The 24,447-nt window shown below is 45.2% G+C and overlaps 1 protein-coding gene across 13 annotated transcripts in view; it reads left to right on the top strand.

The window, feature by feature from the left end:
• Tenm4 (teneurin transmembrane protein 4) overlaps nucleotides 1–24,447 on the top strand; it is a 735,641-nt gene that overhangs the window by 278,734 nt on the left and 432,460 nt on the right. The window contains exon 4 of one of the 13 annotated variants that reach the window (XM_040728386.1): nucleotides 8,763–8,859. The exons of the other annotated variants lie outside the window; for them this stretch is intronic. The gene's annotated coding sequence lies outside the window, so the exon portion shown is untranslated. The remainder of the gene's footprint in view (nucleotides 1–8,762; nucleotides 8,860–24,447) is intronic. 13 annotated transcript variants of the gene reach the window in all.

Below are 24,447 nucleotides of genomic sequence, written 5' to 3'. Positions count from 1 at the left end.
AGCAGGCTCCTCTCTCTCTCTCTCTCTCTCTCTCTCTCTCTCTCTCTCTCTCTCTCTCTCTCTCTCTCTCTCTCTCTCTCTCTCTCTCTCTCCCTCCCTCCCTCTCTCTCCAATTTTCCTTGTTAAAATAAGTCCTTTCTAAGGCCGTTCAAAACTTCTCCATCAACCTATGTCACGTGTTCACAAGCATCCACTAAGTGTACCCTCATATTATGCTTGGCCCAAAGGACACCAGAGGGAAGATCCCTTCCCTCAGAGCCCTCATCCAAATCTTATTATCTCAGCCCTCAAGAATGTGAATGTGTCTGCTATTCCACTGCACTCCAAGCTCCCCCGGGGTGCATTTGATCTTTGTGCTTCCTTAAATTCTTCTGAGGGTAAAGGCAGAGAGTCAATGCATGGGTTAATTAATGTATTGACTCTTCTTTGCACATGTGTGCTGGGCAGGCAGGCACTCCCTCAGACACCTGCTGGAGGCAGGTATAACTATAGACCACAGCTCAAAGACAAGAGGGATCTCCAAGGAAGCATAGGATGGGAAATGTCAACCATAGACCCAGAGCCAGCCAGATGGTGAGGAGAGCTTAGGTCTTCAAGGACAAAGAGGATGTACTCAGTAACAGGAGGAAGAAAACACGACAACAAGAAACGTGTTTGAGCACTAGGGTCTGAGAACCTTGCCTATTGGAGGAACTGCATGCAGTTTTGATGGTGGCAACATCTCACCCTTCAGCTTGTCCCTCTAGGACTTCTTGAGAAACATGTATTATGTACAGTTTGGCATAGCCAGGGGGAAGCCAAATTCCAATGGGCACTCCACAAGTAACACTTTGGCACATGGCATTACTCTATAGATGACCCTAGGGTACCAGCTAGCCCTGGAACAGAAATGGTGTGATGGACAGGACAGGCCCAAATGGCACTTCCTCAGGCTGCCAGCTGGGTGGAATCTCAGTGCAAATCCCACCCCCCAAGCCTGCATAGTGCAAGGATGGCCACTAGGCATTTCTTCTAGTATAGATGAGAAACTAACCACGCCAAGGATACTGGAAATGGAGGGGTGTCGTACTATCTTTATTTGAGAGGGAGAAGTCACTTTTGTGAGAAGCCGAAAACCGGGGTCAGCACACTCTGATCTCTGATCACAATCACACCCCAAGAGAGAGAGTGCCTCCTCTCCCCAAGCTCTTATATCCCAGCCTTACTACATACCTGTGACCACCTCCAAGCGGGCATGGTCAGCTCATGGTCAGCGGTGTAAGTCTCTCCCTACACTTCCAGTGCAGTGGCTCTTCACATCTGCTGGAAAAGGCCAGCTGTGACGGCTTACACCTGCCATGAGAACAAAGCCCACCCCTTGCAGGGAAGAATCTTAAGCATTCTCAGAGTTATATTAGTTCTATGATAGGCAGCAAGTATGTAGGATGGGTGGCTTGGGAGACAGAGGGAGGTAATGAATAGAAAAGAGAAGAGGAATCTGAGATAAGAGGGCTCTAGGGGCAAGAACAAAATTCCAGTGTAACCCACATCTGCATCTTCGTGGGAGAAGCCCAAGGCCAATATATTCTTAGTGTAGCAATGAAGAAGGAGGGGAGGAAGAAAGAGAGAGAAGGAAGGAAGGAGGGAGAAGGGTGGGAGAGGGGGAAACCAGATTATCCAACTCCACTTGGAAACAAGCATCAGATGTTATTTAAACATCAAATATTATTAAAGGAGAAAAGCAGCTGGCTTCCGGAGCCCTCCACAGTGAATCTTGATAGGTCGCCATTGCTCTGGGGTTAATATGAGGAAATGACATTCTTAAGAACCCATATTAACCTGTCTGCTGTTCTATGAACTGTGACAGCTGCATTTTACATCTTAATGGCTAACTATTTATTTCACGCCAAAGGGAGGAAGAAGGTAAAAGAAAGAAAGGCATTTTTATACCCATGAAACCAAAAAGGCAGGAAGCTTGGCTCCAGAAATAGGTTGTGAGGTCTCTGCCTGCTGTGTCCCTTTCTAAAAACCTAGGCTCAGGTTTTCCCTTCAGGGACATCTTTGCTCAGGATTGTCCTTCATGGACCTCTGGAACTCAGGTTTTCCCTTCAGGGACCTCTTTGCTTAGGATTTTCCTTCATGGACCTCCTTGCTCGGGGTTTCCCTTCATGGACCTCCTCCGCTGTCCTCTCTAAGCTGCTATGGTCTGCAGGGAAGACAAGGTACTCACTTGAGTAATGACTAAGTCAAGGAGTAAATAGACATGGAAAGGCACAGACATGGGAAGAGCAAGAGAGGACGCAGGAGGGAGGGCCACACAGTAGCAGCTTCAGAAAAGGATTGACTTGCATGGAAATGTCCTTAGTAAGTTTTTACTAAGCACCTACTAGGTGCCACCTGTTGCTTTAGAACCAACAACAGAATAGGTGCTGAGTTCGCTGTGCTCAGGAGGATGGACATGAGTCTGTCTGCTCAGAGGATTGACCTTCAAGTCGGGAGGTAGACACTGATTAAAGAATCTGTCATACAGGGTCAGTCTGCTGACACAGACCTAAAATCCCAGGTATGGGAAGCTGGGCAAGATTGTGAATTCAAGGCCAGCCTGGATGACAAAGCAAGATCGGATTCCAAAATAAAAAGTTAAAGCAGCTGGAAAGTAGCATAATAGAGCACTTGCCTAGAAGGGTCTGGGTTCAACCCTCAGTGCTGAAACCATATTTAAAAGTCAGTGAGATCAGTATATGGCTACAGTACTCTGAAGATCTGAGGTGAGAAAATGACGGACATTCTCGTGTAAGGTAGTAAGGATGCCCCGGGCACTCAGTCTAAGTGGGGAGAAGGGTGCCACTTAGAAGAGGGGGTGCCTTTATGTCTTGGATGGAGCCATGGGGTAGATAATATAAATGGCGAGATGTTTATGAGCGATCTTGAACACAGAATTAAATCTTTTCAGTTCTTCTCTGCTTCTAAAACTCTTCAAACCCACCATTCTGGTTTTGTTTTGTTTGGGGAGAGTGGTTTTGGTTTTGGTTTGGTGTTGGCTTTGGTTTGTTTGTTTGTTTTGTTTTGTTTTGTTTTGTTTTGTTTTTCAGGCAGGGTTTCTCTGTGTAGCCCTGATTGTCCTGGAACTCACTCTGTAGTCCAGTCTGGCCTCAAACTCAGAGATCCTCCTGCCTCTGCCTCCAGAGTGCTGGGAATAAAGGTGTGCTATACCCCCATTCTTGACTGTGAAAGTTGTTGGGAGACTCAGGCAGTTCTGGGTTTTCCTGATTACAAACCGTGGCACCAGTGTGCTCTCAGCTTAGAGACCAGTAAGGAGTGGCCATGAATGCCAGTGTCTTATTTAGGTGGGCAAGTTAGAGAGTCAAGGGAGAGAAGAGGCTTCTCAGTGTGCGTCCACGGTATGGATGATGGAACATTCTGTCAGGCAGCAGGCTTGCAGATGAGCTCAATGTGAAAGTGTCAATTCTGTGCCTGGCACAGGCTGGATGCCTGGTATATACTGCCTTGCTTCCCTCGATATGAGAAGCTCTTTACCTGGTTTCTTCATCTCACCTCCAGTACCAGTGTTTGGGAGATTTGGCTTGTTTAAGGGAGGGGCACTTAGAGTGGCAAGCAAGTTGTTAATGCTTCAACCTGAAACCCAGTCCTCTCTCCTAGCTCCAAATGGCTCTGCTGGGAGACCTGTCTCTCCCAGGGAACCAGAGAAGATAACCTTCCAGGCTTTCTGTTGTTCTGTCCTTGGCCCCATAACATCCCATAGGACCTTGGTCAGATGAAGGCCTTGGCTGAAAGGTCCTTTGGGGGACTGGGAACTTTGCTCAATCAGGAATATGCTTGCTATACCCTGAGTTTGGATCCCCAGCACCTACATGAAAGAAATTTCGGGCCTCGAGATGCAGGGACAAGGAGGTCCCTGGAGCTTGCAGGCTAGCCTGTTTGAAAAATCAATTTAGAGAACAGCACCCAGCATGGACCTCTGACCTTCACATGAATGTACACATAGACACATTTGCAACTACACACTTACAAACATATACACACGGGCATACAAAAGAAAGAACTATATTGAAATTGTTTTACTCAATAAAAAAACCTCTATTATGCATTTCATAGACTCCTTCTTCCCTCCTTTTTTATTTCATGGACAGTGCAATCTTCTGATGTAGTTACTCATTATGGCCATTTTACACAAAGTGCTCAGAGGGGTTGTTATTGCTGGCACATGTAAGGAATGAAAATCTAAAGGATTCTGCTCCAAACCCAGTACTGTCTTCCTTTAGCTGCATGGCCCAGCCTCTCTGGACCCCATCCTCTGCTGAACCATCATAGTAGACTTCCCTGTGCTAAGGCAAGCTGAGGGAAGCTGTCCTGAAAACTCATCTAGTATTTGTGGAGGGAATCCCTCCATGAGATTAGTCTTGGCTGTGTTTGGCTTAGTGGATGCTAATGCTTCGAGAGATAAATTTAAGGCTTGTGACTCTTTTTTCTTCCATAGCAAATAAATGCCTTTGAGTTTCCCTGTGTGTAAACGGTGATTTAGGCATCTTCCAGGTTAGTAAAGAGTAAACCCGGTTGAAGGCTTTATCTCCAAAGTCATACTTTCCAGGGACACCAGAACCCAGAGTTCCTGTCCCCACTCATGGCATGTCCACTGGCCATCAGTAGGTGGATGCCTGCCAGCATGGAAATTAGGGCTTTGGAAGGAGGCTGGAGGATTGTGACTGGCACCCAGCCTCTTCTCTTCCCATTCTACTGGAAGGTTGTGTTCATTTGAGCTTTGAAACCAAAAATAAATCATTGTAATCCATTTGCTAATTATACCATGTGAAGTTCTAGACGCTGTAAATTGCAGCTGCGATATATCTAGATGAAGTTTTGGGAGTTTATTTTTAGTGATACCAAAAGCACTTGGCATCCTGGAGGCTTCATTTGCCAGTCTGGGAGGGGATGGGGTGGGGAGCTCCATGGACACAGCCCTCTTGTCCCGTTGCTGGCCTCTGTGGGAGGGGCTGGTTATATGGTGATGCCTGAAGCCCTTTCTACCTCCAAGTTCTAAATCTGATCTTTTGACTGTGGAAACTGGCATGCATCTGAATGTAGGCTTCCAATGCTTAATTCACCTGGAGAGTGTCAAAAAGCCAGCTCACTGACACGTTTGTGAGCCACAATGTACAGGTTTTCAGTAATTTCATGCCCAGAGGAAACATCCTCCCTGTTTGTTTTGGGATCTTCACATCTTTGGATGGGTTTGGTACTCATCTAGTGCCCTGTATTTGCATTTTCATTTCACTGAGACTTGCATATGGTGATTTTTGAATGCCCACACCATCTTGTTTCAGTCACTTACGGATGTTTGCGTGCCAGACTCTAGGTTTGGTTCTGAATGCACCAGGAATGAATTGAATGCATCCTTGAGCCCAGAGGCTACAAGAGAGGGAGGGGAGGCCTGAAATAAGGATGCTGTAGTTCCCCTTGAACTGTGACATTCATGATGGACAGAATGCCAAGTGTGACTTAGTGGCAAAGATACTCTGGAGTGAAAGTGGGTTCATTTACACCTCTTAGGACAGGAGAAGCCAAATATCTCAAGAATGAGGAGGCATTTGAGTGTGGCTTGATGTGTAAATAGGATTTTAAAATGTGGCGATTGGGTAAGGAAATTGACAAGACCTGGTTTAGTAACCTTGGCAACTGTCCTGACCAGATCATGTGAATGGCATCCATGTCCGAGTGCTGAGCAGAACTCCCTCACTCAAGCACCACAGCTTCTCGTAAAATTCCTTCCATTTGAACAACAACTGGTATAGTTTTCAAAGGGTGAGCATTAAAAAATCCTTAGGATGACTGGAGAGATGGGTCACCACTTGATGCTCTTCTCAAGGACCCTTGTTCAAATCTCACCACCCACTTGCAACACACAACCATCTGTGACTCTGGTTCTAGAGGACCCAAAACCCTCTTCTGACCTCCATGGGTCCCAGTCATGCATGTGGTAACATACAGGCAAAACACTCATACATCTAAAATAGGTAAATAAAATAAAGAGCAACAGCAATCACAAAAGAAGTAAGAAAGGAAGAAAGAAAGAGTAAAACCAAGAAAAAATTCCTTGAGAACAAATCCCTTTGTGTGCTTCTACTATTTAGACTTCTGAAAACACAATTTGTTCTGTATGTGCATTTTCTAGGGGAGAGACACCAATAGGTAGCTTCATATGGAGGTATTTCACAATGAGGGATAGGAATAGTTTCATTGACTTGGCTTGGCAAGAGCATTGAGGAAGGATATATGAGCAGAACCTGGACCAGTAAGTGGTTTGCAAACCAGATGCCTTCTAGGGAAGGCATGGCAAGGTGGGGGCGGGATGTGTAGCATCGTGGAGAGGTGGTAACCCCAGAGGCCAAGAGCTAGGAGAGAACAGGAGTGAGGACTGACCAGCTGAATCCACATCGCGGTGGATTAGATGGAACAGGAGTTTGGCTCCTAATCTGTCATGCCTCAACTGAGTGGTCCTAGGAGCTTACAACATTTTTCTAGGCTTCCATTTTCTCATCTGTAAAATATAAGCAGTAATTAAAATATAAGAATTAATGAAGAGAAATAAAGTTATGTTAAACACAGTAACTGGCATGTACTTAGTGTGCCCTTAATAAACGGTGGTTTGGGGGTCATTGTTCTTTTTGAAATGATTCCAATGAAACTATGGAAATTCAAGTTCAAGCCACATAGAGACACCTTAGAAGAGAAGATCTGGGAGACATTGGTGGCATAAATGCTGAGGCAGGACACTTTCCAGAAGGGTGGGTGGCTCCTGCTGCAGATGACTCAGAGAGGTTGCCGTGAATTGATAATTTGCAGTGACATCATCGTGATCCTGATGAGAAGGGGTGAGAGTCACACCACTGTGATCTGTGATGAGTGAGTGTGGGTAGAGCAGAGAGATGCCAACAGCTCTCTCAGCTAAGCTGAGCGTGGGATGGGGGAGGGGACAAGGTCATGGGAAGGGCGTTTGTTACGGGAAGAGTGTTGGAACTCTGTCAGCTCAGTGCTTCTCTGCTTGCCACCCTGTTCCAGAATTATACCTGCCAAGGAGATTGCCTCTGAATTTCCCTCCTGGAGTCGTATATTAAAATCTTGTCAGAATGTAATCTTGGAACGAAGCAGGTTAGAAACGAGGTCAGCGTTGCAGGTGATCAGGAAGGCGGATCTCGAGGCCAGTGAGTGAGAAGATGTATCTGAGCAGGGCAAAGAGTAACTGAAGGGAGGAGAGGAGAGATCCGGGTTCCAGTCCTCAGAGCAGAGGGACTATCTGTATTCCCCTGTGTCACTGGCTTCATTGACAGTTATCCTATGCCCTACCTCTCCGAGAGACACCACAGCTTCTGTTCAGAGAGACGTGGTCAGTGACAGATGTGGTCATTATTTTGAAACTCAAATGCTTGGTGAGCACAAGCTGCTGCTGGTAATATTATTATAAACAAAACTAGCCCAACCTGGACTGTTTTCTCTTGCACTCTGTTTTGTCTTGTTTGTTTGTTGTTGTTGCTGCTGCTGTTGTTTGTTTCTTGGTTTATCATCACTGGAACTAAGAGCAATTTTAAGTTACAAGAGGGGGTTGCTCATAACCTTTTTCATGGCTGAGGAAATGGAAGAGTAGCAGGGGTTGCTGAGGGGGCCTGCAGCTAGAGCACTTGCCCAGCATGCGCAAAGTTGAGTTCAACCCCCACTTAGCACTCTAGAGGTGGAGGAGTAGGTGTTAGAGGTCATCCTCAACTACCTAGTGAGTTTGAGGCCAGCCTGGACTACATGAGGCTGGGGGTGGGAGGGAGGGAGGGAGAAAGAAGGAAAGGAGGAAGAAAGGAAGACAGGAAGACAGGAAGCAAAACAGAAGCTGACCTGAGATCACACCGGAAAATTCATGAACGTTCTAAGCGTAGGTGACACATTTACAGAAGTTGACTACATTTGAGTCCTTAAAACATTTCCCAATAAATTTTAAGGAATCACAACCCTACAGACCACATTCTTTCACCACAATGCAATTAAGCTAAAAGCCGATAACAGGAAAATGAGAGGTTTGAAAAAAAAAAACTGTATTGAGAGATTTTTACAAACACACTACTAACTCACTCATGAGTCAAAAATAAATGACAATAGAGATTGTAAAATAGTTATAAATGAACAATCAAGGAAATATTAAATATCAAAAGTCATGGAATAAGGCCAAAACAACACTTAGAGGGGAATTTATGGTCTTCAGTGCTTATATTAGGAAAAGAAAAGGGCTAAAAATTAATGAATGGTATATGTATCCAATTTAAGCACAACAGTGGTCATAAATCAGCCAGCTTAGAACTGATGGTAGCAGCAGAGCTAGGACTCTGGCTGTAGATACACCTGGCCCAGATCCCTCATTCATATTCCTATACCACAGATGTGGCTTCAGGGCTGTTTCTTGCAATAGGCTCAGTGCCTCCCAAAGAGCTGAAGAGTTGAACCTCCAGGGCACCTCTCTGTACCAAGGTGTAGCAATAACCTCATCCACCCATCCTTCCTGTCATTCATTCCACCTAGGTTGACTGAGCACTTACTCGCACCAGACACTGCTATCTTGACTGAAAACCCAGCCTCAGCTTAGTGCTACTGCAATGCTGTGGCTCCTCTAGCCCACCCCCCTTCTTTCCTGCACCACCCCTAAGCTTCAAGACTCTTCTCTGACACTTGGAAGAATAGCAACCCTCATCAACAGTGACTGATTTCTCTCTTGTCTTTTCCAACAGGTAGACTGAAATTACCATGTGTCCAAATTAAAATTGCCTACTTCAAGGATTATTTGAAGGACTATTCTTAGACCCTTTTAAGAAGATTTTTTTAAAAGTGAGTCAACTTTTTTTCCACTTCACGACTTAAGTTAATGTCACGGGTGCCCCCCTACTCTGCCTCTTAAATATGCACTAATAGGTAACTTCATCTCCATTTATTTTATAGTAAAGGTTCCTTACCCTCCCCACCGCTAAGAACAATGAGCAGGGAATATGTGTTTATTGCTGTACTGATTTGGATATATTTCACAGGCTTATGGAATTTCAGAGATGAAAGGGTGTTAAAAGTGTAGAGTCTTTCTCACTGTCAATCAGAGATTCCCATGGACCTCTGGGATGGACCTGGAAAACTCCAGGAACTACTGTGGAAGCCACTGTCTGTTCATATCCAAGCATTTTAGAGAATTCTCTCACCTGTCTCAATTGGAAATCCATGCCGCCGCCTCCTTCCATCTTGTCAAACCTTCCTAGCTAGACAATCCTAACCATGGCTGTGCAGCAAGAGCACATACCCTTCCCCAAGATAATTTTTAAAATCCCTTGTTCCTCTAATAATTCCACATAGTTTCATTTCTAAGACAGCTCCTTCTCAGCTCATCCTACCAACTCAGTAAATGCCACCTTAAAAATGGAGCCAGCCTAGAACACAGACTTCAGAGCACTGTGGGGCCCTGCTGGAGGGAGGGGGCGTGCAGAAGCAAGCCTGAGTTCTCATTCCAGTTTTGTTCATGCTGAGCCAATGGCAGGAAAGCGGCTGTGTTATTCTGAGCTTGGAGGAGAGGAGGAGATGCTCCCACAGGTGCTGCTCCCTCCACCCATATGGTTTGCTGACTCATAGTAAGGAAGTTACCACTTCCGGCAGTCTCCATCACTGGAAGTGAGTCAGGATTTGCTGGTCAGTGGTTCCTAAGTCCAATCCTGGCTTTTAAGGTTTGCAGGTTACGCATGTGGCTATACACTTTCTCTTCTCATCGGCAAATATCTAACTCTTCACTTGTGAAATGGGGATGCTAATTCCTGTTGGAGAGGATCTATCTGACAATGTGGCACTTAGTGCCTAGTTCCTAGGAGATTCGCAATCAATGAGAGCCCTTGAATTCATTAACTGGAGATGGAATTATTTATCTTTGGCTGTAAGAGAGGACAAGAGGTGATGGTGAGTCTAATAAAAGAGTGACAAGAAGAGATAGCATGCTTATTAGACATAAAGGAGAAATGTTCATACCTGATAAACTCCCCTGCAAGCATTTCCCCATAGATTGATTGCTATGGAAACACAGTTGAAAGGAAAATTACAGTGGGTTTCAGAGCTGTACAAGCTTTCCTACCCTATAGCCAGGGTCACAGCTGTAGTCCTAGACAGCAAGAACTCATATCCCTGGAACAAGGGTCCTAGATTCATTGATCAGGGCCATGCAAAGCATCATGTATTTTTGTATGCTTAGAAGGCTGTTGGGAGCACCAGATGAGATACTGAATGGGAACGAGAGTTGTAAAGTGTATAATGTCTTACACTTTTTGTGTGTTTTAATTATATGTGCATTAGAGACTCTTAAACACTTTCAAAGCAGCACAAGGCAAAATTCATATGAGTGTGTGATAAACCGTTCTAGTGTATCCCACAGATTTTTGAGGAAAACAGATGCATACATATATGTACATGTCTCTGTGTGTACACATGTTTATGTCTGTGCCTCTTTGTGCATGTTCAGGGTATGCTGGTGTGTGTGAGAACATCCAGCACTTTTAACATGACCAGTCCCTACACAGTGTCTGATTCCTGCCAATAAGTATAAGCTAGGCTATGAAATCACTCAAACTGACTATAGCCAAGTCTGTCAATTGACTAGCTCCATTATCTTGGATTAAATAGGCTTACCCTATTTGACAAGAATGGCACTGCCCCTACCTTCCTGAAGCCTCAAGTATATGGAGAAATCTGCTCTGAAGAGTTGGGATAAGGTTGCTTAGACTTACCCTTCAACTAAAAATGTACTCTAGACTTGCAAAACCAGGATCCTGTGACCATTGGATGCTGGCAGAATTAAAGGAGTGTGGTCCTTACTTGTAGGATGTAGAGGACCCCTGGGAATAGCCTGTATCCTTGGGATTATTTTCTGAGGATTTAGCCACCTCTGAGGATGAAGAGCAATATGGCTAATATATCCCCCCCCCCCCCCCCCCCCGCTGCCATGGTGTCCCACAACTCGTTCATCCCCGAAGTCTTTTCCCTCAGGAGAATTAGATGTTACTGTCATTTAAGGCAGAAAATAGATTTGTTAGTTGGTTTTAACAAAATAAAACTAATATCCTGACCTTTGCTCTCCAGACAGCTACTGGCTGCAGAAACAGAAATGTTCTGACTGTGCTAGAGCCAGCTGTGCCTTTAGAGATATCTAGACCCACGGAAGCTACACAACCAATCTGAAGCCATTTCCAATGTGGATGATCCATTTTCAAGACATGAAATTAATCTGGTGACTCAAGACCATCATTTATTAAAATTAAATAGAGTAACCCATTAGCCCATAGGGAAGGGAGAATATTTTCGTTGTACATATTTAATTATTTTTGGTTTGTTTGTTTTTTGTTTTGTGGTTTTGGGTTTTTTTTTGTTTTGTTTTTTGCTTTTTTGTTGTTGTTTTTTGAAATGGGGCCTCTTGCTGTCCAGGCTAGCCTGGAACCCATGATTCTCCTGTCTTAGCCTCCCTCCAGAGAGCTGGGATTAAGACTTACCCTTCCATGCTTAACTCTTCAAGAGAAACTCCCTTATCCAAAATCTATACAATAGGGAAGAATCAACTCTTCATATAAGTCAATAAGAAAAAGACAAACAGTTCCTAAATAAAATGGACTAAAGACTTAGATACTTCTGAAAAGAGGGTAGCAAAGTAGCCAATAAGAATAAGGAAACATCATTATTGAGAAAATGGTACATGAAAGCCACCATGAAATGCGATCACCACCACACTTCCATTAGAAAGAATCAAATGGAATAGATGGGCTTTACCTAATGTTGGTGGCCACAGAACGCCACTGTAATACATTTACACTGGTTGAGTTGAAGTGGTATGCAGACTTTGAAACTTTGCTCAGCAGTAACAACAACTCGGAACATGGGTATGCAAGCAGTTCCACTCTGTGGGGTACATGCATGAAGTGTACACATGGGTGCACGTGATATACAATCATAAGTCTCACACAGGTGTGCCAAGCCGATGCCAAAATCAGCCTTTAATGGACATAATGCAGTCTCTTCCCACAATGGGGCAGCTCGTTCGGCAGTGCTAATGCCCCCTGCCAACATAAACCTGAAAGACAGAAGCTAGGCACAAAGCTTTATGCCTCCTTTTTCTAAAGTACAAAAGCAGCCAAAACAAATCTGTGCCCTAGACGTCTGGGGAGTGATTACCCTTAGGGGAGAATCAGACGTCTGAGAGAGAGTGGGAAATGGCTTCCGAGGTACTAATGCTGCTCTGTCCTTTGATCTGAGGGCTCTTTACAATGGAGAATTTTTTTTCTTTTCTCTCCCTTTGGTACGAAGGATTGAATTAAGGTCCTTACACCTAATACCTCAGTGAGAAACTTTATGCTACTGAGATATATGCCCAGCCCTCTTTTTTAAAGGGGGAGGAGGGAGAAGAGAGATGGAGGAGAGAGAAAGATAAAATAAAACTAAGCTGCCATCTGGCCTTGTGATCACTTTAGAGTGAGGTTGACTCACTGTCCTCATGCCTCAGCCTCTTGAGAGGCTGGGATGATGTGCCCCCATCATCACTGGACCTGGCTTCCGTTTGATGTAGTTTCCATTTGATGGGCTGAGTTCCGATGGGCTCCGTCCACTGTACTTAAGTCACACTTTAATAAACAAGTGCAGGTGACAATAATGGAGGAAGTACAGTGGGTCATAACGTTGGCATTGTTCAGTAATACCTAGCCTCACCCTAGGTGTGCCTGCAAGGTCCGGGTATTTCTTACTATGTATTTCTTACTATGAGTCACAGGCAGGGAGTGGGTGAGGAACTTGATACCCAAAGAAGAATTAAGAGCAGAGGCAGGGTAGCACAGAGCTAGGTGGCAGCCTCTAAGCCTCCTGTCACTGTGAATGGTAGAATGTGTAACCAGTTGTCACCAGATGGAGATGGATGACATGGCGAGGCCAGACGAGTAGACTGTTGAGTCCAGCATCTTCCTCAAGGGAGGCATCCCTGCATAAGATGGCTGGGCCTGGGAGAGGGGTGGACACTGAGAGGCAATAATTTTCCTCCTCAGCTACCTTGGCCTGACTCGAACTCCCCAGGATCTCTCTTTCCTCCTTCCTGCCTCCTCTGTGGGAATCTGCTCTTGGTTCATCAGTGCACTCAGTCAATTCTCCATCTGTGTAGAACAGTCTCCATGCCACAGCTGGAGAGTGACTGTAGATGTTGGAAACCTGTGAAGAAAACACACTGGATAACTAAGATCTGATAAAACACATTTCCAGGCTAGTTTGTGGTTTTGTTGAGGCATTTTGGGCAACAGAGCCTCTACTCTGTGCTTGGGCAAACATAGAGCTTTCTAGGTGAGGGCAAGTTTGTGCAAAGGGCCTGAAACCCTCCCAAGCAGGATGGTGGGTGTGTCATTAGCCCCTTGCCAACCCTTCTACCCAGGATCCCACAGCACAAGCTACATGGGGTGTCTTTACTTAGGGCATGATACACCTGCACAGATACAAGGATAAGTGCAATGTAGAGTTGCCCAAGCTGCTAGAAAGGGAGCCAGAGAAGATGTTGAGCAGAAGCTAAAGACTGAAGAAAGGGAATGCGCCTGCGTAAGGCTGCTGGAAAATCACCACCGTGTGTATAAGGAAACTGTCTGCCGTCCAATGTAGGAAGAAGAGGCAAACAACGTGGGCAGAGCCGAGTGCTGATGGAGCCTTCCCAGATGATGAGGAAAACCTCATCAGAGACTTGTAAGGCAGAAAATGCCTGTCACCTAGGAGACAGGATAAAGAGATGCAGGCAGATGCTACTGGGAATGTTGGTACAGGTCTGGAATTATGTTGTACAGCACTCACCAGCTTATGCCCTCTTTGAAGACCTGTGCTGCTATAGGTCTGGCTGAAGGCCAGAGTTAGAGAGATGAGTAAGAGATTCTCTAGCCTGGGAGCCCTACCAGGGACCCAACTCTCAAAACCAGACACAATTTGACATCATCATTATTCTAGGACCAATGTCCTAAACTCTCTCTAGGATACATCAGTCCCACAGGACAGTCATTCCTCTGTGCGTGCATGCGTTCGTGCATGTGTGCATGAATGTGTAGATGGTATTTAATATCTATGAAGCACCATGCACTGAATCCATCTGGGGAGCCGTTAACAGAACCGGCATGCTAAAGGTTCTGAGAAAACCTGCAGAGAGTATGCTAATGGTTCTAGGCCAAACTTATTTGCCCTAAAATCTCCATATTTCCTGTTATGTCATTCAAATCCCTATATTCCTCAGCTAGAAAAGTCCATCCTTAAGAAGGCTTGAAGGCAATTTCGGAGCCCTAAAAAAGAGAACCGGCCTTCTCTAAGGAGGGATGCTCTGCATATTATGTAAGGCCCAGTCTGCCCCCAGTAAATGCTCACAGAATGGTAAGTGAAGTGAGGGCTAATGTGTTCCCTTGCTGAGAATAGCTTGGAGTTCTCAGCGGAGGCAATGGCATTGGAGTGTAGCTTTGGCAGCCTAAAGCAGGACCTTACTTTCTCACCTGTCCCCGTTCTCCCAGCTACTTGGGAAAAGGCAAGAGACATAAATAGTAAAATGGTTAACCCAGGCATGGCGATGTATACCTGGAATCGTAGCCTTTCAGAGGCTAAGGTGGGAGGATTGCAAGTTCAAGGTCAGCCTGAGCTACATAGAAAGGCACTGTCTCTAAATAAATAAATTAATAATAAAGGAAAATGATTTAAGGGCATACACATTGGAACCAGACCACCTGGATGTGAATTCCAGTGCTGTTCCTCCTTTCCTGTTCCTTGGACAAGTTGTCTATGTGCTCCCCTGCAAAAGTAGTGGCCAGCTCAGTAGCGCCCAGAATGAAGTATGTTCATCTATTTCCTAGAAGACTCCAGCATGAAGCAAACAATGTAGTTATAATGAAACCTTCCTGACTGTCCTTTCCAACGACTCCAGGCAGCCCAAAGAATCCCGTTTGGATTGAACCAACTGCAAATCCACTTTCCCCATCAGCCTCAGAAAGGGCTGGATGCTCTTCTGCCCTTTACAATAGGCAGAACTGCTCCAGGTCAAGCTTAGGTTCTATTCCTGGTTTTCGAGCTGGAGCAGCTGCCAGGGTGGGTTGGCCCCAGGGACTCCAATGCATCTGTTATTAATTTTCTGCAAATAGCCATTGGCTTCCCAGACACGTTTCTGTCTATAGATGACTATAGTCCTCTCAGAGCACTCCTGCCCTTAGTACTTCTCATGAGGCCTCATAGGAAACAGCCCCTCATGCCCCTGTCTCCCTGGGAAGGTGGGCTGTGATGTACTGGATCTGACCTATGGAACTAGAAGGTCTTGTCTCCTGACTCATGCATGGTACACAGGCAGATTGTAGAGAGCTCCTTAACAGCAAGGACCCGTATCCTATTAATCACCAAGGGCTGTGATGCCATTGACAGTGTGTCTGTCATGCATCTCATGCTTCCTCTGTGTGATGTCACCAGGGAAGTTCACACAGCTGTCATCCTTACCTTCCAAGCTACCATCCCCAATCACTGAACTAAATCAGAGCTGTTTCTTTGTGTCCCCTGGGGCATGCATCCCTCTTTAAAGTCACCTTCAAATCTCTCAGCTGTTGGGGTCCTGACTTTGCCCTGAACTGTAAGCTTGTGAGGGTAGGGGGCTGTTCGTGTTCTAGCATACTCAGCAGTGTGAATGTCCTCCCAGTGATCACTGCAAGAGTGGACTTTACCTCCCTCCCTTCCTCTCCGCTTTGCTTCCTCCCTTCTGTCTTCCTGATCCCCTTCCTCATTTCCTTCATTTTCCTTAATTACATCAGAAAGAGAGTTAGTGATCATCCAGTCAAACAATGCCCCAGAGGAACCCATGGGTCCACTGTGGGGAGAAAAAAAAAGCCAAATAGGGAAAATCTTGAACCTCCAGTCTCTCAGCCCAGGAATCCATACTTTATCTCTCCTAACATCAGAATAAAAGGTTCTTCCATGATGAATGATTTAGACAACTTCAATCTATTCTCATAGTCTCCTCTCTCTTTTTTTCCCAAACAAAACTGTGCCAAGTGCCCCACATATGTTCAGTTACAAAGAGCAAGGTGCTGTCCTCATTTGTAGATGCAGAAGATGGCTCCAGTTACCTCAGAAGCTTGCCTGTGATGAACATGTCACCAGTGTTCAGCAGATCCAGAGTGCACCAGAGCTGTCATGCTCTAGTCTCTCACTGGCCACCTCCCACCTTTCGGGGACTTGTGATTCAACCCTCAGCCAACCTTCTGAGCCTGCCAAGGCCACAAGCACCAAAGATCACCTTCATATAAGCCACTGCTCACATAGGAGCAGGTCTCTAATTCCTGGGGTTTCCTGGCAGTGAGAGCCTGTTGCTCATTAGAAAAACACCAAGTCTGTGCAGGACTAGGGGAGAGCCAGCTGCCCCCACACAATGCCCTTATCCCCAAAATGAAGCTCTCCATGACCAGGTGGACAAATCCCCATCCTGTCCACACAAGCTGGCTCTTGCTTCCAAAATGTCAGAAATTTCTTCCAAGGAAATCTTAGACAGTCCAGTAAAAGAAGCCATGGTCTAGATGGTATCTATTTCATCTTGACCTTTAGAGTCTCTTGACTATAGTCTCCTTTGTTCCCAACATAGAACATTTTGACTTTCACTTTGGAATGAAATCTAGCTTGTTTCTACAATAATGGAACTAGAATGGAAGACAGGAAGGCTTAATTCTCACCCCAACTCTCTAGAGAATTTACTAGGCATGTCAAATGGCCTCTTAAGTCTCAGTCTCTCCATCTTTAAAAATGGGTGTTTTAGAGTCTACAATCTCTCCTACCTAGACAAGGATAATGAAAAAGTTCTAATTTGGTAGCCATGCTTCCTGAATTTAAACCCCAGCTCTGCCTCTGCTAGTGGGCGACCTGACCAAGCTATATGAGTTCTCCATGGTTTTGTGTGATTATGTGCATAATGAGATGATACTAATATGACCATCTCATACATTTGGTGTGGGGGTCAGCATATAACACTTCTAGAAGGATATCCAACACATGGCACATTGTTGACTATGACTGTTAGCATCATGAATCCCCATACAGTGTAAGTCTATACTTTTCATTTGCCAAAGCAGATCCACAGTCACCTTGTGGGTAGCATTTATTCCCTTTACTTTTGTTGGTTCAGGAAATTCATGACAGAAAGCTGTTATGAACCTGGTAATAGCTGAAGTGAATGTGTGCTGATCATAATAGCTCCCACGTATGTTGTGCAAGACAATGACATATATAGGCAGTGTGTAGAGAAATAGTGTACGGCTTCCTAAATAGTGCCAGTACCAATGTGTCTCCCAGTTAGAAACCTCCAATCTAGATTGCTTTTTTTCTTCTAGTTTGATTCATGCCCACAAGAGATGCTAAGTCAATGATGGAATAGACAAATGCATTTACATATGTATAGGTGTGTGGATAGATGGATGGATGGGTGAACAAGTAGATGGATGATGAGTAGGTGGGTGGGTTAGATGGATGAATCTATTTTATACTTGCTTCTTCATTTAGTTTAAGCAGAGTAATAAGTGTGTGCATATATTAATGTGTGTGTATACCCGTGTGTGTGTGTGTGGTGTGTGTGTGTGTGTGTGTGTGTGTGTGTGTGTGTGTGTGTATGATGCACACATGAGCATTTACAGAAAAGGCTCCGGTTATTTTTCTTGCAGGGAAGTAGATGACCATAGCTGTGTATTTGCATATTCCCCCATCTGTTAGCATACAGGGTCATTTTTCAGAGTCCTTTCAACTGCCCATCGCTGACAACAGATATGTACTCTTCTGCCTCTCCCATGCCTTTCTCCTCCAACAATGAGGGTTTTGTGCTAGTAATGTTGCCTGTGGCTGCCTCTTTCCCAAGGCCTGGTCTGGCTTTTATCAATGGTATTGATGGAGGAGGGGTCCCAGAAAGTTGGAGTCAGGAAGTGTTACTTATGGCTTGGTGCCAGCTGAGCAGGACAGGCTAAGATAGGTAATGCAGGTCTGCTCTGGGAGACAGGCAGCCTGATATCCTGAGCTGGTTATCTAGCTATTCGCAGCTGTTGCCTTGATGCCATAAAGCTGTTCTCCCAGAGAGTTTGATGCAGGCCCACAGGAGGTTGTTGGGATGGGTGTGGCAGAGTGGCATACTCTGGGTGTGAAGAACCTTGCCTCACAGTGCAAAGGGCTGCTCTGGCCTCTGCCTCTGAGAGCTCCAACTCCCTAATGAGATTAAAATGCCAACACCCTGCCTCTGTGAACACTTGGAACACATTGACTTGAGTTGCTTAATGAGTGTTAGTGAGGAATCTAAGCGAGGTCTGGGCAGGCACCTTGGCTGATGCCTCCTTGATTAGAATACTGAATGTGCCACCCTTTAAAAGCCAGCAGTTGTCAAAGACCAGGCTCTGGGCTTCATGTAGAGAATTATTTGGTAACTCTACATCCCCTGCCCCAACTTCTAAACCATCTTACATGCTCACTGATCTGGTGCAGGATAATTGTGACAGGGAAATTGGTAACAAAGACAAAATTGATGGTAATTATCACAATAGTAAACAATGGCTATCAAACTGTCACCCACCAGAAACACTTGGGGATTGGTTCATGTGGTTTTTGGAAGGCATTTCTTTTTTCTTTAGAGATGTAGTCTCATGAAGTCTAAGTTGACCTCAAACTTGATATACATAGCCAAGGATGACACTGAACTCCTGATCCACGTGCCTCTGTATCCAAAGTTGCTAGGACTATAGGCATATGCCCATGCCCAGTTTGTGCTGTAGTGGGGATTGAACCCAGGGCTTCAAGCATGCTAAGCAAGCACTCTACCAACTGGGCCACATCCCCAATCCCTTGGATGACACTTTCGTAGCTCTCTTTCTCTAGACCCAGGGGCTCAGGAATCTACCTGCTTAATGAAGAGTACCCATGCCCTAACTGAGCCTCAACACTGGGAAGTGTTGTTCAGTCAGTGCAGCCATTAGGAACTACAGTGTGACTGACTGCCACTCCCTAACGTGTACAGCCTTGCACCTGCTGCTTAGCCTCTGGGTCTCAGTTTTATCAACTCTAAAATGGGATTGGTTAAAATGATAGCACTGCCATGGAAAACAGCACAGCAACTGAAATTGAAAATTAAATTACAATATGACCCAGTAAGTCCACTTCTGAGCACACATCTAAAAGAATTAAGGAGCAGGGAGCAGGACCTTGAGAAGATATCTGTGCACCCACCCACATTCCTAGAAGCATTCATATAGCCAAAGGTGAAGTGGCTGCTAGTCATGGAATATCTATACCATGGAATGTTATTAAACTTTTTAAAAGTAGGTTCACATATTCTAACATGGAAGAAGTTTGAGGACATCATCTGAGTGAGGCCACAGAAGATGCATACCATGAATCCATTCTTATGAGGGAGCAGAATAGTCAGCGCTGGATAGTGAGAAAGTAGAGCGGCAGGTGTTGGAGGCTGGAGGGAGGGAGAATGGGGCTATCGTTGTCCCTCAAATTCAGAGTTTCAGCTGTGCAGGCAGCAGGCGACAGGGGTCCTGGAGCAGGATGGTAGTAATGGAAGCAAACCAGTTGTGTCTTAGTGCCAGAGCGGGATCCTTGAAAATTACTATCATGGAAAATTGTGTGCTGTGGATGTTATATGTTGATTTGTACTTTAGTCTCTCTCTCTCTCTCTCTCTCTCTCTCTCTCTCTCTCTCTCTCTCTCTCTCTCTCTCTCTGTGTGTGTGTGTGTGTGTGTGTGTGTGTGTGTGTGTGTGTGTGTGTGAGTGTGAGTGCAGAGGCCCCCAGCATACTTGTGGAGGTAGAAAGACAACTTTTGGGGGTTGGTTGTCTCCTTCTTCCTTGTTGAAGCAGTGTCTCTCTCACTGTTTCTGCCACTGCACTGTTTACTTCAGCCTAGCTGGCCCACAAGCTCCAGGGCAGTGTCCCCGCCTCCTGTCTTGCCACCACATCCAGCTTTAGAATTCTTATTTTATTTCAAATATACGACTGTTTTGCCTACATGTGTGTCTGCGTAGCACATGCTTGCCTGCTGCCTGGGGACACCAGAAGAGGGCATCAGAGCCCCTGGAGCTGTGATTGTGAACTACCATGTGGGTGCTCAGAATCAAACTAGGTTCTCTGATAACTGCTGGGCTATCTCTCCAGCTCCCACATCCAGCTTTTTCTGAGTTCCAAGGATCAAACTCAGGTCATCATGCTTGCATGGCAAGTGCTTTACCAGATAAACAATCTTACTAAGCCCGTATCTTTATTTATTTATTTACTTTTCTAAGATCAGCATACTGCCCTCCAGAGTCCCTAGGAGGAAAGTATACAATAGTATCTGCAAATGGCTTAGCACGGCTTCTGACAGCATCTGTATCTAAAGATCCCTTTCTCATCTTCTTATCAATTGTCAGGTTCTTTCAGAAGCATTTTTTAACCTAGCATCTTCATATGTATTTTCTGCACAGGTGTCTCTAGAGGGAGTGAGGAAGGGGATACATGTTCGTGAACACTTGCAGACCCATATGAGGTTTAAGTTTAGATGACTTCTCCCAGCACTTGGGAGGCAGAGGCAGATGGAGCTCCACGAGTTAGAGGCCAACCTGGTCTCCAGAGCAAGTTCCAAGAGAGCCAGAGCCACACAGAGAAACTCTGTCTCAAGAAACCAAAGCGGGGACAAATTTGGATGACTTCTTATAGTCTCAGAACTAAGGCAAGGCCCATCAAGGCTTGCCTCCATCACCCATCTGAGCGGTCTTTGGCCGGCAAATGAGTTGCCTGCCATTCTTCAGGGAAAATGTGCAAAAAGTCACACTTGCCAGTTGATTTTAACATGATTTGAGGCAGTGAGAAACTTCCCTGATCCTCTTCCCAAGAGTCCTGGGGGAAGCAAAGTCTTGATTAAGCCAAAGCTTTGTTTGGCTTTTACCATACAAACCCCCTTAGGATCCATGCTTCTATGAGGCCAGACCCCAGTGATGCTCACAGCCTCAGAACACCAGCCTCTCCAAAAGACTGGGATTGTTTGACACTAGACAGACTCCAAATCAGCCTTGAGAATAGCCACCTGCCTACTTAGGCTGAGCAGGAAAGACTGATGCCCCTCAGGTCCAAAGGAATGTTCATTTCCCTCACAGCATGTCTAGTGTACGCCTGGCTCTAAGATGAAGAGATCTGGTGAAGGGGAAAACCATGTGGGTATAATGTGGTCAGAACCCCAAGGGTGTGGTTCCTGCCAAAGTCAATGTTAAGCCTGGAGTTTTATTACAATGAATGAATTAAATTGGACGGCAAATTGAATAGCTCCATTTTCAACATTATCATAGCAAATTGAATAGTTACCTTGGATAGCCAAGTAAAGATGATGACGATGACAACAGTGATGATAATAGTGGTAGTGATAATGCAATAGACAACTTGAATAGCTGAACTGGGGAACAAATTAGATCCCCCCTCACCAGAAATGTTTTAATTGTTATTAACACAGGCATGGTCTATGCTAATCACTTTATACATGTTGCCTGATTTTTCTGTGAATAGAACGTCCAGGAAGTTGTTGTTGTGTCTGTTTTGCCAATAAGGAAGTGTGAGACTGGGTGGCTTGTGTGTCTAAGACAAAGTAGTACTTGCTACCCAGAACTGGAACCTGAGGCCCACATGATCCCAGATTCCCTGGTCCTGATGCCAGTAGATTTACTGTAGAGTACAATCATAGCTAATTCTGCATCTTCAGAAACAAAACTATTTACTTGCTTCAAAAGGTGTCATTTAAGATGTAACTCTCACCTCATATGTTTTTCACAAAGCCCTGATTATGAAGAGTCACTTGTGGGAGAGCATTTTCAGTAATAATTCATCCCATCAGCATGGAAGCAGTATTGTCAAAGGTATTAGGTTAAACTTCAATTTGACTTAGACAAAAACTTCTTACCTTTCTTATCTATGGCAACACCATCCATTCAGTGTCTCTTAGTAGTGGTTAAATAAACAGAAAATGATATTAGGGTCCCACAGCCTCAGTTTGTCAGTACTAGAATTAAAGGAGTGCACCATCACACCCAGCATTATTTAGCATTTGTGAGCATCAGTGAATTCATGTGATAAATGGAGGTGCACATAAAATGTATGTTGCTATGCCTGCTCGCATAATGTCACAGAGTAAGCAAGCAATTTGGTCCACCCACAGAACATCATTTGAGAACAACCTGACTTACTGTATGAACAGCTAGCTCTGAGTAAGGGGACAGGTTGATGTCAGTTATCATGTTGGCATTTCCACCTTGTACTTCAGTGTCATGTGATCCTTCTTAGCTTCTTCAGGTCCCATTGGTCCTGAGGGACAGCTAACTGGGGTCCTTGAGAAGGCCAAGCTATTATTGTCACCCTAGGCTACAGAAAATTCCCCTAAATTCTGCCCTTGCTGCAATATTCTCAGGGCAAAGAAACCTATAATCCTAAAGCTAAAGTGACCCTGAGCATCACAAAGTAGGACACAGCAGGAGCTTGGCACCTAAGGGATAGGTGAGGCAACTGGCTGGTCACTTTGTCTCACTGCCTATCGGTTCCCTTTCCTTAGTCACAAGCTCTGGTATCCCAGGCAAGTACAATGAATGCCCAAATGACACAGCTTCTGACCCCAGTGGGGAACCACACTTCCCCTCTTTCAGAAGCCCAGAATCCCCAGGGAACAAAGGCAGTTAGCATTCATGTCTGAAATTCAAGAGAAAGATGTGGACTATAGGATAAGATTTAGGATAAAGAGACCAAGCAGGAGGGGGGAAGCAGGGGACTGGGAAGAAGTGGGGTTTGCTGTGGAGACAAGGAGAAATGAAACTCTATGTAGCCTTTCCTGTCATAGTGAAAGAATGAGAGAAATTCCCTAAGGATGACCAGGAGAAAGTGGTCTCTGCCTGTTTGAGAGCCAGGGAAAGATGACTCAGAGCTGACTAATCCAAGCCCTTCCCCATCCCTGTCCTTGCTCATCCAGGTTGTGCAAGTTCCTGCTCATTTATGCTCTAACTCCGTCTCCACAATGACAAACTCACTGTGTAGTGCAATTTTCTGCTTCTGTGTCAACATCTTCTGTGTTTGAGTCACCCATGATTTATTGACTTTTTACCTACTCTGAAGCGAATGGTGTGCCCCCCAGTTCCGGCCTTCATCATTTTATCCTTCTGAGGCTTTCCTCATAGGACTTTCCAGCAAAGAGAATTGTTTATTTGTTATCTGTCTCCTCTGTCAGCATCTAAGCTCCACAGGGCAAGGACAGATGGCCTGCTTTGTTCAGTTTTTGTCCGAGAGCTTAGAAGAAGACTGAAGACATTCAGTAAACACTACATATCTCTTGCTCCTTCACAACCCCACTGAGAATCCCTCGTCCCCTTGATGCAGCACGCTCTGGTTTCCTAGTTATCCTCATCATGGCCTCTGACTCTGGTTAGCTAGACACAACACTCCAAAGGGCATTGGCTAAAGAATTAAATGGATAGAGATACTGATAATCAGAGCCTATTACCTAAAATTGTGGAGTGTGGCCCATAATAAAAACGTGCCTGGCTTCTTTAAAACCTAACAAAACAGCAGCAGAAGCTTCCACCAATCCTGTTTGCTTCTGAGTACAGGCCCTGTGCAACTTCAGGCATCACACACCATGAAGCCAGGCCTGCTGATGAGGACCAGACCTTAGAAGACTATAAATACCAGATACTCGATTTATGGTTTGTCATGTAAAAAAACAAGGAACTACAGAAGGTTTCTGAGCAGAGGTGACATTTCAAGTTTATCTCCCTATTTCCTGACTGTAGGTCATAAGCCCTGTGGAAAATATGCACAAGCACAGAAAGGCATAAAGCCTGGCTAATCTCCTCCTCCCTTTCTCCCTGCAGGCACCCAGCCCCACAGGACCCAGCAAGCATTTGGTTAACATCCTTCACCTTCATGTTTTTCTAAGTCTCATAGTCAAACTGGTACTTCTTCAGCTATATAGTATTGGGGTTCGCTTTATTCACGTGACATTTTAAGGGATGGAGAAAGGCTTTGCAAACATGTGCTTATGGAGCCTTGGCCTGGAAGCCAGCTTGTGGAGTTGAAGGGAGGACTGTTTATAGGGCTGACATTAAGGCATGGAAATGGAGGTAGCAGAGGAGCAGGAGAGTCCCTAATGGGTGGGAGCAGAGGGACAAACAGGGAGCTGGTACCACTGTGACAAGAGTAGTTGTACTCTCACCTTCTGAAGGAACTTGCAGGAGTGGGTGAGCCTATTGAAGGATCTGTAGGTAACAGCAGGTCCTAGCCATCCTCTGGCCAACATCATTCTTCATTTCTGCCATTCTAAGGTTGCGCCTGTCCCTCCTGCCTAGGGCTCGGGCTCGGCACTCTGAGCAGCCTGGAGCAGGCTATTGGGA

Source organism: Mesocricetus auratus, unplaced genomic scaffold (assembly GCF_017639785.1).
Source record: "Mesocricetus auratus isolate SY011 unplaced genomic scaffold, BCM_Maur_2.0 Super-Scaffold_4256, whole genome shotgun sequence".
NCBI classification, from domain to species: Eukaryota; Metazoa; Chordata; class Mammalia; order Rodentia; family Cricetidae; genus Mesocricetus; species Mesocricetus auratus.
The sequence above is the reverse complement of the archived record's forward strand: the minus strand, read 5'-3'. Positions and strand labels throughout refer to the sequence as shown.